This window comes from Euprymna scolopes, chromosome 28 (genome assembly GCF_053919585.1).
Source record: "Euprymna scolopes isolate OS-2025 chromosome 28, ASM5391958v1, whole genome shotgun sequence".
Taxonomy (NCBI): Eukaryota; Metazoa; Mollusca; class Cephalopoda; order Sepiida; family Sepiolidae; genus Euprymna; species Euprymna scolopes.
This window is the reverse complement of record NC_136509.1, coordinates 49,722,368-49,740,415: the sequence shown is the minus strand read 5'-3', so window position 1 is coordinate 49,740,415 and position 18,048 is coordinate 49,722,368. Positions and strand designations below refer to the sequence as shown.

Here is an 18,048-nt window from a genome sequence, read left to right as displayed (position 1 = left end):
CAAACACAAATGTAACAATTATTTGAGATTTTTCGATTTGAATGTCGGCTAAAATTACCGTGGGACCACTTTTTCTTATTACTACTGCTATCGTCGGCAAAATCAGCGGGTAAGGGAGAAGGCTTGTGATAACGTTGTGTGTATAGGATTTCGTCGTTCTGTTTATGTGTGTCCACCTGACTGTAAGTGAGGCCACCGGTAGACACCTGTAAGCAACATTGTTTATTTCCTTTTTGACACACATGGATCGCTGGTAAGAGGGTTTGGTAGGGGTTACATTTTCACAAGTGATTTTTTTTAATTGTATCGCCATATCGTTTAGGGTGAGGTTATTTACTGTTGCTCTAATTAATCTCTCATTTTTGGGGCTGAGATTGGCAGATTTAAGGGTGCGATAAGCCAGAACTGGTTCAGGTAAAATTATTTGAAATTCTCTGAGTTTCACCACGTATCGGTCGAATTTAATCAAATAGTCATTTGTGTGTCGGGTTCACGATGGTAATTTTCGAAATTCTCGTAACAAATAAATGTAGATTGATTTTTGTCTTCCATAAAAAGTGTATCCAGTTTTTCAACAAGATTTTCTATTCCTTCCTCAGCATTTAGTAATGAGATGTCCATTTTTAATACAGCTGCCTGAGCTTGTCCCGTGAGAGATGAAAATACGGCCGGCGCCTGACGAGAAAGCAGAATATTTGTTGCTAGCTGCCATAGTTGAATTTCTCTTTTCCATGAATCGTAAAATTCCGGGTTTAATTTTAGTGGTTCAAATATTCTGGGACTCCTTTCGTTTTGCTCTGCTACTAGATGCCAAAAGTGAAATAAATAATGTCCAGATGATGATGTGGTAAATGGAGGATGTTTATTCAGAGTACCGATGCGTGCGACTTGTCTCGAAGAGAAGTAATGAAATGTCCGTCTCCCTTCTGCCTCCTGCCGGCCCTCCTCCAATACAATATCAGTCTGTCCTTGGGCAGGGTAATTAGGATGGGACATTAACATCTAGGATGGGGTATTGTAGAGAAGAAAGTGTTCGTGTATTGAGCCGAGTTCTAGTAATCTTTGTCCATTTTCATTGTATCTTCCTACTCTGAAGTGTCCTAGGCAGGTGGGCCAAGCTTTGTTGTCATTCCCAACTCGAACATTGAAATCACTCATAACTATCAGGATTTCATGATTCTTGAAATTTTGAATGTAAGTGTCAAGTTCACTGTAGAATGCATCCTTGGTGTCATCGGTTGCTGACATAGAGTATAGACATATTAGAGTAGTAGGTTCATCTGTGGTGTTGACATATAGTGACATTATGTGGGCAGTGGTGGTTTGACTTAACTGGTCCTTGTCGAGGAAAGACTTTTTGATTGTGAAGCCAACACCATGCTCTCTTATTTCATCTTTTTTTTTCTTGCCAAAAGAAGGTGTAGTCTGGCTCTCTGAGATTCACTGACTCTGCAGTACGGGTTTCCTACAGGGCAGCAATGTTTATCTGTAGGCGTAATAATTCTTTATTGATGACAACGGTTTTCTGCATGTCAGATAAAGAGGAGATCATTTGTTAAGCTGGTCAGCATTGTGCGGGCATTCCAACGCCTGTGCTTGAGTGCTGGTTTCTTTTTGAGTTTTGTTTGTTTGGCGCATCGATATCTGTCCACTTTTCGGAAGAGATCATATGCCCCATGCACCCCATGAAGCAGGTGGCTAGTGACGGGACAGCACCTTACTTGCTGAGGGATACTCAGCTTAAGGAGGGTGATAGCTGTCGAGATTGAATAACCCCTTCCATCGTTAGAAATGGCTTCTGGTGCCTAGCTGTACGCCAATCTAGCTTTGGGCTTATAGCCAGTAAATACCATTCTTCTGACACTCGTCTACCCTAGATAGTGCAGCAGCTGAGCTACAAAGGTGCTACCTCTTCTAGAGCTGCCTGTACCCTATATATATATATATATATATATATATATATATATATATATACACAACAAATAAATGACAGAAGTCTATATTCCACATTTCAAGATGTTGACCATCTTATTTATTCCTTTAAATATGTTGACACGCACAATTCTCAAAGTAATTAAGGGTAAGATGGTCAACATCTTGAAATTTGGACTATAGACTTTTGTCATTTATTTATTATATGCTCTGTAATTACATTGAGCTTCATAAATTAAAGGATTGGTATAAAGGTGAAATATAATTGAAGAAACACATTTGCGTGTGTGTAAAAACAAAAACACAACATAAATTATTATTATGTTTATTTACAGTTACTTATTCATTAAAAAAGCATCATTAGTTTCTAAATGGGCCAATATTTGGTGTGTGTATTCCGATAAACATCAACTCATAGAATCTCCATTCATTTCGGTAACAAATATTTTAAAATTCCACTTTAAAACATGACTACATGATAGCATTACTGGTGTCATATTGTGTTTGCATAAAAATTACAGCAACACAAAATTATAATTAATACTCATTTTCTGTTATAATTGTAACAGCATGGTGACCTAATGCATAATCTTACCATGTATCTATTTATATCTGGTGTTGCTCAGGAGTCCTTTTACTTTCAGTTCTGTTTCACTTTTCTTTCTTACTCTGTTGGATTATTTGTTTTACTAATTTATTTTCTTTTTTAAATAGGATTTTGAAAGGTAAATTTAATTATTATGGTATCATTTGGTTGTTAATTTATTAATTGAATCAAATTGTTATAAACCTATAACTAATTTTATTGAAGTAATGTGGTTTTAATCTCTACAAAATTATTGAATGTAAAATAGCTTCCAAAGCTTCAATCTTTTAACACATGATTTGCTCAAAATTTTACAGCCAGAAATGACTTCTTATTCAACAGTTTAAATGCTTACAAATCCCTTTAAAATTTCGAAGGTTCACAAAAAAATGCAGTCTTCTTTTTTTTTCTTTTTTTTTTTTTTTTTCAATTATTAACAAAAAAAAACATTAAAATATATGATTTGTTTATAAAGAAACAAAAAAAGCATTCCAGTGGATTTAATTCTGTTATAATTTCTTGTAAATAGGATTTAAAAAAAAAAATTATTTTTGGCACTTTATGCTATTGCATTTTTTTTTTTTATTTCAATAACTAATTGATTAATAGTGAATAATAAAAAAAAAATAACGAAAATACGATGTCTAATTATTAGAGTTATGTTGATGTAAGAAACACACATGTACACAGACGCAAAAATTGATCGCACAAATGTATTAATATATTGAAGAGCTATGTAACATTTACGTATATTTTATGACCAACATCGATTTGATAATTTCTTTCAATATTTATATGTAAAGTGACCTCCAAAACTCATGGTAGTAATCATTAATAAAGTTCACAATCATTTCTGCAATTCAACCATATTTGGTACAAAGAAACTTCAGTCTATGCTTGACTTATCCATCAAATTTCAGGTATGAATGTCCTACAATCTTTGTTTTCAGATTTTATTGGTGAGGTTATCTCAAAGCCAATGTCTATCAAAACAGTTCCATGACCATTCTAAAATTAAAGATAGACATCAGTCAAAATGAGTGCAGTATTAAAAGAGGAGAGTGTCAGAGTTATTGAAAATTCTGCATATCTAAATGTGCTTATTATTGAAGTGTGACAAAACAAACACTGTTGGACATTCATTACAAAAACCTGGTGGACAAGTCAAGCATGGATTGAGGTTTATTATGGAATTGTTGATAAGAATTCACTGTCCTTTCTGCAATCCAACTACATTTGGTACAAATAAACTTCTGTCTATGCGTGACTTGTCCACCAAGTTTCAGACATGAATGCCCAACAGTCATTAACACTATTCAGTGATATAGTAATCATCTCTTAAGTAGAGTGTGATACTGAATGGACTTCATACTCCTGTAACCTTAATCCTTGCCCCAATTTTTATCCATGGAGTTATTTAAAAAGCAGATAATATCTATGAAAAAGATCACTAAACTATTTTTGAATTGAAAAAAGCCAATGCAACTCAAATCAGAGCAGTGCAAAAAAAAGAGTGTTCCAGACTTATTGACAATTTTGTTGTTGTTGTATCCAGGTGTGCTTATAATTGAATGGAGACAAAACATAGACTGTTGAACATTCGTGATTGAAACTTGAAGACTGAATATTATTTTTATTAAGTATGGTTGGATTCCAGAAAGGATTGGGGTCCCCCCCCCCCTGGAGGTGGGGAGTCATGCTTGTATTTCTTATGATAGCAAAACATATTTGGATTTGTTTAATATATTTGTTTTATTAGCATCATAAATTCAGACAACTGAGGTTATTATATAAAAAAAAATTTAATGAGTTAAAAAAAAAAAAAAGACGTGGATATATTGAAAGAACATAGTACAGTCCTTTTGTTCAGTTTATAAACAACATAAATGTAGTTTTGAACATTTTTGATAGATGAGAACTCGCATATGGAGAAAGTATATTTAGATGATGAAGCTATTGAAGTTATTCAGAAATTGTGTTACCTTTAGTAATACCATTGGAGCAAATGGTGGAGGAGGTGCTATCGTGAGTCGAAGAGTAAATTCAGATAATTTCTGTCATTACTAACCAGCAGAGCGTTTCCACTGTCGACCAAAGGAAAAGTCTATCAAACATTTGTACATTGTGATGATGTATGAAAATGAAACCTCGCAAGTGAGAGTTGAGGACATGGATTACATGTAGAGAAATGATGTGAGAATTATACGATGAATGTGTATTATAATTTTCTTTGTGGTCCACGATATTTCATTTGTACTGATCATATTTATTTACCTGTATTTGGTTTGTTGTATTCAATTAACTGAAACAAGAAAGGCCAACATTCACATGATGTCGATTGGGTTCCCATGTTTGCTATCGAAGGAGGTTTTTCCAATCATGATGTTCAGATCTTTATTATGACATCCACAATTTTTATAGTTGTTTGATGTGATTTTTCATGGTGTTGTTTGTGTACATGGCAACACCAGATCCAGGCTTATTTTACTTGTGATCCTGTCACAATGATAGTGTTTAATCTATCCCATATGTAGAAATAACAGTGTACTATCACATATGTTCTATGTGTTAGATGTTTATAATAAAGAATATTGATCAATATTTGTTTCAATGGTCTGTAACCAAGCATTTACGGATCTATATACACATATAGAACATAATCCCAAAGTTGTGTTATCGATTTTCTAAACACCCTGTATAACAAGAGATATGTTGCTAATTTTTGTTTTCTTTTTATTTCATTTCTCTTTGTAGTTCAGCTGTTGGTGAAGTTTGGTTTTATTGTTTCGATGATATTTATCAAAATATATAAAATTTTTTATAAATCTGAAGCTTATTTCTTTAAAATGTCCCATTTTTGGATAGATCGCTTCTTCTTAATATTCAACATTATTTCAAAATTCATCGAAACCCATAAGATAGTTTTGATTCAAGTAATGTGTTACAGATATGATATTCATCTCATTGTTGATGGCTACCTTGAAAAGAGGCTTGGTAGTTATTTGTGTTTTATCTATTTGCTTTCTTTTTCTTTTTTTTTATTGCTTTTAAACATTGCAATGAGTAAGAGGAAAACAGAAATCCCAGTTAATTCTTATAAAAAAATAACTTCAATAATAATGGCCAGTTTGTCTAATATAAAATGTCTATTGAAATCCTGTACCTACAAATCTTTCTTTCTCTAAACGAAGAAAAACAGAAAAAAAATTTAGTTAACCATATCCCATAATACATTTCTTTCAACCTTATAGGCAATATGACATCATTAGATGAGCAAGCTGGCTAAAATCAAGCTACAGCCTTCAACCAGCTTGCTCATCTAATGATGCCCTATTGCCTATGGTTAAAAGAAATGTATTATAGCTAACTAATTTTTTTTTTATTTTAAACTTTTATTGCTCTGTTATGCATTTAGTTCACCTACTTAAGATTTCCTACAGAAATCACTCTATCCTTTATGGACTTGACAGATTGTTAAAGCTCAGGTCAGCTTGCTTGCTTGTTCATCAATCCATCTGGTTTTCGACTTCTGGTTTCCAAAAATTTGACAGCTTACCTATTTAATGGCCGCTCTGTGTTAAATCGCATATTAAAAGCCACTGCTGCTATTCAAGACCTACACAAGTTCAGCAAAATGTTTGTTGTCTATATTAATGCCCATAAGTAGTTTAATCCTGTTGAGTTAAAAAGACTGGGAACCAAAGGCAAGAATAACTAACTTTTTTAGTTAGATAGATCAGTTTTTAGTGTTTTGACTTATTTTAATGGGGGTTTCTTACAAATAAATGTAGTTTAACCCTGTCCAGTTAAAAAGATTGATTTAAACACAAATACCCCCCCACACACACATACATACATACATACATATATATATATATATATATATATATATATATATATATATATATATATATATATATATAAAGCAGTAGTTTCTGTGTGTGTCTGTGTGCACAACTCTACTAAAACCCACACCACTGGACCGATCATGACTAAACCTGGCATAATGATCCCACCCCCTCGCTAGGGATGGAGCACACTATTTTTCAAGGTTAAGGCCAAAGGTCAAGATCATAGCCTATATATATATATGTGCTCTCCTACGGCCCATACCACTGGACTGATCTTGACCAATCCTGACATGATGAAGGGTTCCGACATAGAGATGATGCACACCATTTTCTAAGGTTAAGGTCATATTTGGTGCAGCTCTTCATAAACTCCACCACCTAGGGATAGTGCAATAACTATGAACTTAATCTCGACGGAGGCTACCTTTCTAGGGCAATTGCTCTTGACATATTAAAGGCCTTTGATAGAGTATGGCAGAAAGGTTTACTTCACAAGATCTCCAGCTACGGTATAGCTGGAAATGTCTTCTCAATTATTAAGTCATTTCTCTTTGATAGGTTCGTAAGAGTAGTGGTTGAGTAGTGGGCAGAAATCAGATGCTCTTAGTATTAATGCTGGAGTTCCTCAGGGGTCCATCCTGGGCCCAACTCTCTTCCTGATCTATATTAATGATCTTCCAAATCACATCCTTACATCATTCGTAGACATTTATGCTGATGACACTATGGTAGCACATCTAAGACTGTAAACGACCAAGTTCTCTCTGATTCTCTCTCCTCTGATCTTGAGCAAGTGGTACAATGGGGAAAGAGGTGGCTTGTTACTTTTAATGCATCTAAAACCAAGCTTTTATCTTTACATCATCAATGCTCTGATCCCCATCTGGCATCAATTGAAATGAATGGCTCTCGTCTTGGAGGTCTCATGTTTTGACAAGCTTCTGGGCTTGACCTTTACTCCTGATCTTAAATGGAACACATACATTAAATATGTTGCCAAGGCCGCTGGAAAAATGGTGGGATCCTTCTATCGATCCAGTAGATATCTCACTACTGATGCAATTCTCTATCTATATAAGAGCCAGGTACGTCCAAGGATGGAGTACTGTTGCCACATCTGGGCAGGAGCTGCTAGAAAGGACTTATCCTGCCTTGATAGGGTTCAAAATAAACTTTGTGGCCTGGTAGGAGATGTCCTTTTCTCTTCACTGCAACCTCTATCTCACAGAAGAGATGTTGCGAGTTTGTCTCTGCGTTATCGTTATTTTCATGGCAGGTGCTCGACTGAGCTTTATTCTATGGTCCCCCCACCTCGCCAAACTTTCACAAGAAACACCCATCTAGCAGAAAACACTATCACTAGTTTCCCCTGACTCTTTATCTGTACTTAAACCTAAGCGTAGATTCCATGAACAAAGCTTCTTTCTTAGAACTGCACGCCTATGGAATTGTCTTCTGTTTTTCTGCTCTCCAGCTGACTACAATATGGTTGTGTTCAAGTCTAACATAAACAAGTTTTTGATGAGCCGTTCCATATAAGTTAACAATTTTACCGAATCTCCATTACTAACGATTACTATATTGTCCAATTTCTACTGTACACTCTTTAACCTTTATCCTCGAGTGGCCTCTTGGCGTTGAGAAGTGGTGATGCCTATGTAAAAAAAAAACAAAAAAAACCCTTTGACCTTAAAAAATGGTGTGGACTGTAGGAGAGTATATGTACATAGGCTATGACCTTGACCTTTGACCTTAACCTTGAAAAATGGTGTGTACCATCCCTAGGTGGGGGGGGGGTCCATCATCATACCAGGTTTGGTCATGATCAGTCCTGTGGTGTGGGCTGTAGGAGAGTTGTACACACAGACATGCCCCCCACACACACACACGAATGCTCTACTTATATCTAGATATTGGATGATAATCAATAGGCTTTATTATAATAATAATAATCATCATATTTATAACCATATTTCTTGGCTTTAGTAGTGCTTCTGCAGTGTCTTGAGTTTTACCTTTTTTAATCTTCACTTTAAAAATATTTTCTCTTCTAGGAGGGCTAAGAAACTTGATTTTAGTAGTACTCTGGGGGGACTCTTTTTATTTAGTGTTTGTAGTTGCACTCTGGAGGCCTCCTGAGTTTTATTTTATTCACTCATCACTCAAGACAATATAATTTCAAAATCATTTATTATTTTGAATATTTTTTCTCTTACTCTTCAAGGACCAACGGGCAGTCTAGTGTGTGTGTATATATATATATATATATATATATATATATATATATATATATATTGTTATATCTTGTGTGTGTGTGTGTGTATTACTAACAAGTGTTGCCTTGGAAATTCAAGCTAACAAAAACTGAAACCCTCAAAAGTAAATTAACTGTAAGGACTGAAAAAACTCATTTAACCCAAAATGCTAAACATTTATACACAATATAGAAAATATACATGTAAATAGAACTGTGGGTAATAGTAAAATAAAAGCAATAATCTATTATATAAAGCACAGTTGTTTGTATGTCTTTATGCCCAACAAAAAGTCAAAACCTACAAAACAAACACTCACAAAGTTGATGTATTCTTAACGAATATTGCCCTGAATGAATATCTAAAAATTTAGAAAAAAAAAATAAAATTCATTCTTGAGTGGGGGTGGGTGGGGTGTCCACTAGTCTAGGTTTCATCAGAGAAGTTTTTTTTTTTTTTTTGTGTTACTATGTAATCATTTAGAAATAAAATGTCAATTCATTACTCAAAGAATTTATTATGTAAAGTAGAGTTGTATGCGTGTAAGTGTGGGTGTTTCCAGTTAGAGAGGAATGGGCTAAGGAAAGAAAGATAGACATACAGAAAGAGGTAGCGAGATAGAAGTTTTAATTAAAATATTTTATACTTTTGCCCTGGGCAATGCTGGCTAGCCTTCTTAATGAATAAGAAAACAAACAAAAAAAAGCTATAAATAATTAATGACAGTTTGTTTGTAAAGCAATATGCAATTTAGTTAATCTGAAAGATGTTTGCATAGACATGACTAAGAATATATAAAAGCTGTTTTTCTTCTATTGTAGTTAAAAAGTTAGCCTTTTAATCTTGCTCAAAGTGCGGTATGTGATTAAATGCCTCAAAAATTAGTACAAACCTGATTTTGTGCAGCCTGTATTGTCTGATGGCAGACAAAAAGAATAAAGAAGAAAAAATGGCTGCTGCTTCTATTTAAATGCTTGCAATCTTGTCACCTCATATACAAATGAGATGCTTTCGATTTGAATAAAAAGCCTAGTTTTTCAGAGACTGGGTTAATTTGGATTTTATGGTAGCAAGAGTTGACAGCAGTGTGTAGGATTTTGGAATAGTGAGCTTTGGCAGCAGTGTGTCAAATTTAATCCCAGAAATTGCTCGTTGAAAGTGCAGAATAGTTAACACTTGAGCCACACAATAAATCACTGAACTTTATACATGCCATACTAATCGCCACAGTTCCATGTAAACAGCCTCACTGATGGATTAAAAATTTAAGACAATACATCCGTATTTAAAATTAGATGTAAATTCCATGATCAAAGTTTCTTTCATAGAATTGTCTATCTGTGAAACTGACTAGCTGACTATAATATGGCCGTTTTCAAGAAATAGGGTAAAAAATTGATGAATAAAAAATAAAAACAATGAAAGTGCCTTTGAACTCTTTCCTTTCTGTTTTCTTTTCTTTTTTTCTGTTGATTATCTTTCGGCTATAGTAGTTTATACTATTAATAGTATAAACACAACTTTTTTTCTCCTTGTTGGCCTCTTAAACATGTACTAAAAAGTAGAAATATTTCTAGAAAGACTTTATTCATTTCATACAGCATTTTTATATATAAAAATCACTCAATCAGTTCAAGACCTAGCTAACTGTTGCTCCCAGATCAGACTATCTGAAGATATCAGTTTCTTGACTTAAATTCACCAAACAGTGATGTTATTGTTTTTTCTTCTCAATCATGTTCTTCAAAACTAAAATCAAAAACAATTTTTCTGTAAATAAAGAGAGCATCATGCATAAATATTCAAAGATATAAAGAACTTGGAGTGTAAACGCTTTTGCTAAAATGATTGAATCTGAAAAAGGGTTATGCTGGAAAACAAAACAACTAAACTAAACATCATAAATAAATATTTGAAGATAACAATGGCTTGAAACCTAAAACCATTTTTTTCAAAATTACTGAATTTGGCATTAAATAACCCGAAAAGAGTTGATATGCCTTAAAACAACAAAATCAATCACCACAAATAAATATTTGAAAAGATAAAGAACTTGAAGCATAAAACCATTTTTTTCTAAAATTACTGGATTCAGCATTGAATAACCTGAATAGGGTTGATGTGCCATAAAACAAAACCACCAAACTACGCCTAACTAATAAAACCGCAACCGTTGAGCAAAATTGAACTTTATTCATCAGCATCCTAGGATAATGATACATTGGCTTCAACGCTTCTCCAACAATTTTCTGTAGAATGATTTAGCTTTGGTCTCAAAATTACACCTCGGTTTCCAATATTATGTATTTTTTCCTTGTAGCATTATTTTAAGGTTTGCCAACAGTCAGTAGTCGCTGGAGACCAGATGTGGAGAATAGGGTGGGTATGGAAGCAAAGTGCAATTCATGAAGTTTTGCCATCATTGCGATTGATTTGTGACACAGTTTTAATGAAAGAACACTTCTTTCTTTGTCATTTGTGACCATCTGTTGGTTATTTATTCTTTCAAACGCACCAATCTAATGTTTGCTATTGGTGATTCTTCCTTTCTGAAAGTAATCGATGAACAAAATACCAATACAGAGGCCAAAACTTTGTCTGCTGATGTTTGTATCTTTAGTCGCTTTGGACAGCTTTCACCTGTTGCTGTTCACTTAGCTGATTATTAATGATTTTTAGTGAAATGAAGTAGTGGATTCATATTTCATTTATTATTGCATGTTGATGCAAAAACTTCTGTTTATTGCATTTAAACAATTGCAAATATTGTTCTGAATTGTTGTTTTTGATTGAGCGTGAGCTTCACTTGAATAACTGTAATTTAAAAACTAATCTAATTGAGTTTAAATTTTTATACCAGCCATTTGGAGGTTAGTACTTATAAATATATGGATTTTTATTAGTGATGCCATTTTTATACCTTGGAACTCATGGAATGATCTGTTGTTTTTTGGGTATGCAAAAAAAAAAAAAGATTTTTTTCACATCAGACATTTTCCTATCATGCTTCTGAATTTTTCGAAATGATAATTTCTATCATTTTGGATAATCTAACCCGCAAATTCAGATATATTTTGTTGAATTTGAGAATCTGTCAAACTCGAATCTGCACAGAATTTTGAATGGCGCCCTTCATTTTATACACAGAGGTAGCATGCCCTTGTTCTGTCAGCTATGACTGGGTAGAAGCCTTAAATAATTTGCAGTTGTATTCTCCATTCCAAATTCTGTGCAGATTTTTCAGTTCGACAAGATACACTTAAAGAATGTTATAGATTACATCATACATCAGCTGGAAATTGTGAAAATACACACACAGATTAAAATTCTTGAAACCTTTTATATGTAAACAATGATGATACTTTAATGAATCAGAGTGAAAGTACTCAAAAAAAAAAAAAAAGAAAAGAAAATAGAGAAAACTGGAACAAAAAATATGAAACTTCTATATATCAATTTGACCAAAATATTAAATGGATTAAGTTGAAAAATTGAAAAAATAAAGTCTAATCAATCAAAAATCATCCATCTTAATTTTTGCTTAAATATATATATATGTGCATGTGTGTATATATATTTCTGAATTTTTGAGAAGAGGATTCATTATTTGGACTACTGTTCTCATTTTGAGCATCATTTTCGCAACGTTTTGATCACTATAACCTCCAACTTTCTTAAAGAATCTTTCTGTCAAACTTGAGGAATCAGCACAGAATTTCGAATGGAACCCTTTACTTAATCCATGGGGGTAGCATGCTCTTGTTCTGTCAGCCATGACTTGGTAGAAGCATGATCACCGAGATATAGAAGGCCTGTTAACTGAAAAATGCCTGTAGGCAATGTAGGTAAGATTTGTCAAACTGCCACTATCAATACTATATGAGGGCATTTTTAAAAAGAGCATTAAAATGTGTTAAAAAAGAAAGAAACCCAATTGATTAATAATGAAACTGAATATAATATATATATATATATATATATATATATATATATATATTATATTTACTAGCATTTCAGCGCGGTGTTGCTCGGGTGTTTGGAAGTGTATGTCGACCAAAAAAAAAAAAAAGTGGTAGTGGGAAGGCAGGCTCGAACCCGTACCGTGAAGGAGGAAAAGAACGGGGTAAAAAACCCTGCCATCTTTGCTGTTACGACCACCATCAAACCGGGAGTGAAGTAGGTTTTAATTAAGGCATGACAATCAAAAAGAGAAGATGACTTTTGAAAATATCGGCAAAAAAAGTGAACACTCCCTGTAGAAAAGTGCCCAGTTGAGGGTGAAGAAATTAATGTTTTTAGCCAATTTTTCGGTATTTTTCGTCTGAAGGGTCGAGCTTCAAAACGAGACTGATCTTGTGAAAATCTGTCGCCTCTGTCGAAAGTTTTAGACAGACATGCAAACATGCATACATACATTTATATATTGATAGCTGAAATTTTTGACCCAAACCGGTTAAAAAGCTTGCCCTCTCTCTGAATAATTTATATGTAAAATTTCAAATGTTTAGACCAGAAATTATCTGAGTAATTTAGTAGAGACTGCAGAGGTCAAATTTTTTTTAACTTTGACCCCTATTATGACCCCTTAACATTTATTGTTTTGGGCTCAAATCAAGTTATTAAGTTAGATCCATGTCCAAGGAACCTATATCTAAAATTTCAATTGTTTATACCCAAAATTGTTGGAGGAGTTTAGTAGAGTTCTCAAAAGTCAAATCGTTGAACTTTGACCCCTTAACAGCCAAATTTCTGACTGATTACAAAGATTTTCCCAAATCTCAGTACCCTGTATATCAAATTTCGAGTCTGTAGACTTAAAATTGACAGTCATTGCGTAGGGAAATGTATATAGACACACAGACAGACACGTTCACTTTTATAGATATATAGATGTAAAATTATGTAATTTTAAAGCAATATACAATCTAATACTGATAAAACTGAATTATGAATTTAGGGAACAAACAATTAAAGAAACTTATTAAACACAAACAATTCTTGGCCTTTGGGACAAGATGACAGTGTAGTATCTGTTCTGATGCTGCAATTCACCTTTTCTGTCCTTTGTCAGTGGAGGAGAAATCTTTCATGACTAAGACAATTTTTATTTTTGTCCCTATCCAGAGTGCCCCTTATTGGGAAGCTGGATTTTCCCCACAAGATTATATGTTGAAATATTTTAAATAACTATTATTTTAAATACAGAAATTATATTTAAAGTTTTGGTTTTTTGTTCTTCGATGTTCGTTTTTTCCTCATGTTTTTCATCAAAATGTGTAGCATATTTTCATCAGTTACATGGTTAAGAATCCTATACTCCGCTATAGTCTTCATTTTCATATCAGTGTAGAATACATGAATACGAAAATAAAGTTCACATAACTACAAAAAGACAATCATATAATGTGAACATTGGTTAAAAACTAAGAAAATATAGTAAACATCTGTGATATTAAATCAGGGAGTGGTGAATTTGGGAATGGACATTATTATTATTATTTCACTCACTAGGAGCTGTCTCACAGGCCATCATCAGTGATCGCTCACTGGCAGTAACCTGTGGTGTCCCCTGGAGACCGAGTGACAACAAGTTTTGCCAGATTTCCAGTGTTCTCCACCTCTTGACCACTCGTACAGATGATGTAACAGCCATTGTCATTGATTTCTCGTTAGCATTGACCATTGGTGTTTCCTGGGGTTTGGGTGACAAAATGCCTCCCCAAGGTACCAGATTTGAACTGCACACTTCCAGTGGAGATCTGGTTAGTACTCTACGACCTTTGTCTTTCCATCCTCTCTGACCCTTCACAACTAGTTGGTGTGGCACCAGTCAATGTCATCTACACCAGTTTTTTTTTATTATTATTACTGTTATGATGATGATGATGATGATAATAATAATGGCACTTGTGCAGTGTATGCAGTGTATTTTAAATAGTATTTCCAAGTTAGATTAAATTTTTATGGTTTGTTTTACTATACATATAGATTCGAAAAAGTTGTCACAAAACAAATATATAACAAATGTTATCAAAGGCAAGATAAGTTACTTAATGTTAGAAACACACTCAATATATGTCAGCCTATGTCATGGTAACATATATTGAGTGGGTTTCCAACAGTATTTTGTATAGTTTTTTAGTTTGAACTCATTTTCACAAACTTAACGTATTCAACAGCGAGCTTGATTCAAATATATCGATAAACAATGTAAGATTTTCGAACCGAATAAACATTTTATATTAAATAAAAGCCCTAAAACTTATCCAGTTAGGTAGAAAAGTAACTTATCTTGCCTTTGATAACATTTATTTGTTATATATTTGTTTTGTGACAACTTTTTCAAATCTGTGTATAGTAAAACAAACCTTCTTTTTTTAAAATTGTTAGGTGAAAGTGCAGAATAGTTAGAAAGCCCCTCCCCCCCCGTTAAGAATGGCTTTCTAAATAATATTCCAGCACAGTGCGTACACGGCACAAATACTAAACATTTGTAATATCAAATACAAGAAAACATGTTAACTAAAATTTAATGTACTCCTTATTTTTAGTTCATATCAAAACTATAATTAAAACTGATTAGTTAATGAATTTTTAAGATAAATTTCTGTTGTTCGTATGCCTCAGGAGAGAATAGAGAATTTCCTATTTCATTCCCCATTTCAGTCTTGCAAATTATTTACAGTTAAAATGTTATAAAATAAACAAAAACTTTAAGTTTTAAATATATTTCAAAGAAATAAAAATGCAAAAAATAAATAAAATATGAAAAAGAAATAAAAATATGAACAAAGAAATACCTGGTATTGAATTAACAGATCGTTTTAGTTAAAAACAAAAACAAAAAAACTCTTGTGAAAAATGTTTCTATCTTTAAAATATTTGGAAATACTCAATGAAAAGTTTTATTTAAAACAGACTGAAAAATATTCTTATATAAAAATTGTTCATTTTGCAGTTTAAAAAATAAATAAAATGAAATATTCGACTTTCTTCGATATGTATAAGAAAAATTCAAAAACAAGTTCACTTACTATATTTTGTTAGATTAAAATTATCCCAATGTGCAATTATAAGAATTGCAATTATATAATTATCCAAATGGAGAATTGTTTTTTCTCTTTAGAAGAAGAAAATACATACACGTTTGGACTACCTTCATAAAATTACCACAGCCATATTTTTTTATGCCTATTAGCGTGACCATGTGGTTGAAAACAGGAAACTTTAGGCATCCTTTACCTACATGTCGATTTGGCAATGACGTCACACTGCCATGTTCACTGGCCTTCTTCTCTCTCGGTAACCGTGGTGGAAGTTTTAAGTAATTCATAATTGTATTTCTAAATGTTGCTCACACTGCATATTAAACCTTCAACCTCCAAAAAAGTGTAACTTAACAACTGAATTTTACCAAGTACTTTATCCACTATGCTATGGGTTCTTGCAGGCGACACTAGAAATACAATTGTAAATTACTTGAGACTTCTACTCAGTCATTACTGATGGAATGAGAGTATGCTGCTACACCCATGGATTAAATGAAGGATTCTGTTCAGAATTCTGCACAGATTCTCAAGTTCAACAGAAAGATTTTTGAATTCGACAAGATACATCTAAAGAAGATTGGTGGTTACATCGGCCTAAACATTGTAAAAATAACACACACACACACACACACACACACACACACACACACACACACACACACACACACACACACACACACATATATATTATTCAATTTAAATTAACAAAGTCGTTACGACATCAGTCTTAAGACATCATAAGGCGACAATAAACCACTGATCTTACTCGAGGCCAGTCATTTAATAAAAATAAAAACCCAATAGAAAAAAGTAGAAAAAAAATGAAAAAGGTTTGGAGACCTTTTCTTAAAATTAAGCATCTAGACAACATGATTTTTTTTTTTTAAAGGAGGGGGACGCTGGTTTAATCAGTTATAATAAAGATGTCTTTCGTTACTTAAATTGTGTCAGAATACCCACGCATGTTATGTAAATTATGGAAATAAAGAATCAATTAAGTGAAGGCCAAGTATGAAAGAGGGAAAGGGAGTGAGACTCATTCTGTCTGTCATCTATATCCTACTTCACTTGAATGTTATTTGTTAAAATCGTTCAAGATATTTGTGATTAAATTTGTTGATAAAAACTTCGTTTGAAGTTAAAATAAATATTTAATTTTAAAATCCTGTTAAAATTTATTATGAAAAGCTGTTTTTTTTTACTGTACACATAGATTCGAAAAAGTTGTCTTTGAGGCGGTAAGTTTGGGAAAATGAGTTATAAAGAAAAACCAAACAAAATACTGTTAGAAACTCCCTCAATATATGTTACCGTGGCATAGGCTGACATATATTTGACGGGTTTTTAACAGTATTTTGACTGTTTTTTTTATTTATAACTCCTTTTCCCAAACTTACCGTCTCCAAGAAAGAGTCGGCCGCCATTTTGAATTTTCCAATACATCGGTAAACACACTGTTTTTCGAGCTGAATAACCATGTTACATTAAATATAAACACTAAAAACATATCCAGTTGGCTAGAAAAATAACTTGTCTTGCCTTTGATAACATTTATTTGTTCTATATTTGTTTTGTGACAACTTTTTCGAATCTATGTGTACAGTAAAACAAACCTGAAAAGCCTAATATTTTATGTTTTATATAATAGGTTAATTTACTCTTTGAATATTTTATACTAGTCTTCAGTGTAAGTAAAAATAGTCAAACTCCAACCAAAAATAATAACAAAGTAAAACTACAACTTTTTTATATATCTAATTCATAAAAATTGTTATTATACAGTTTATTAGAGTTATGTTTTATATAATGGTTTCTAACAAGAATTAAAATTTCTTTTTTTTTTTTTTTTTAGTTTTAAGGTTGATAATTAATATCAGTTGGTTTTATGATTTATGTATCTTTGTCTTAAAGCTTATATAGTGAGATAGCTGGATTAAATTGAAAACTTAGGGTTAAAAACATGTATAAACCATTTAATTATAATGAATAATTTATCCTATGGTAATATAAAGGGGAATGTTTTTCCTTTTCTTTTTTTTCTTCTTTTTATTTTTTCTACTTCGGGTTTCCATTTTCATTAAATGATTAACCGCAAATAAGACCAGAGGTTTATTGTCACCTGACGATGTCTTTTAAGACTGAAACAGTAAATTGGGTAATTTAGTTTATCTAAATTGAATAAAATAGCTTTCTCTTTTCATTGAGCACTGTCAACAACTTTGTTGAAATTTAATGGTTTTAACTTTTAGATATTTTTACCTGGAATAAATAAATATATATATATATATATGTATATATATATATATATATATCTTCTCTAACATATAAAAGGGAAAATGTGTGTTAGTATATCTGCCAAAAACTTTTTAGATGCA

General features: G+C 32.7%; 1 protein-coding gene across 3 annotated transcripts in view; it reads left to right on the top strand.

Moving 5' to 3' along the window:
* Window positions 1-18,048, top strand: part of LOC145249603 (DCC-interacting protein 13-alpha-like) — a 233,979-nt gene that overhangs the window by 150,836 nt on the left and 65,095 nt on the right. The gene's annotated exons all lie outside the window — the stretch shown is intronic.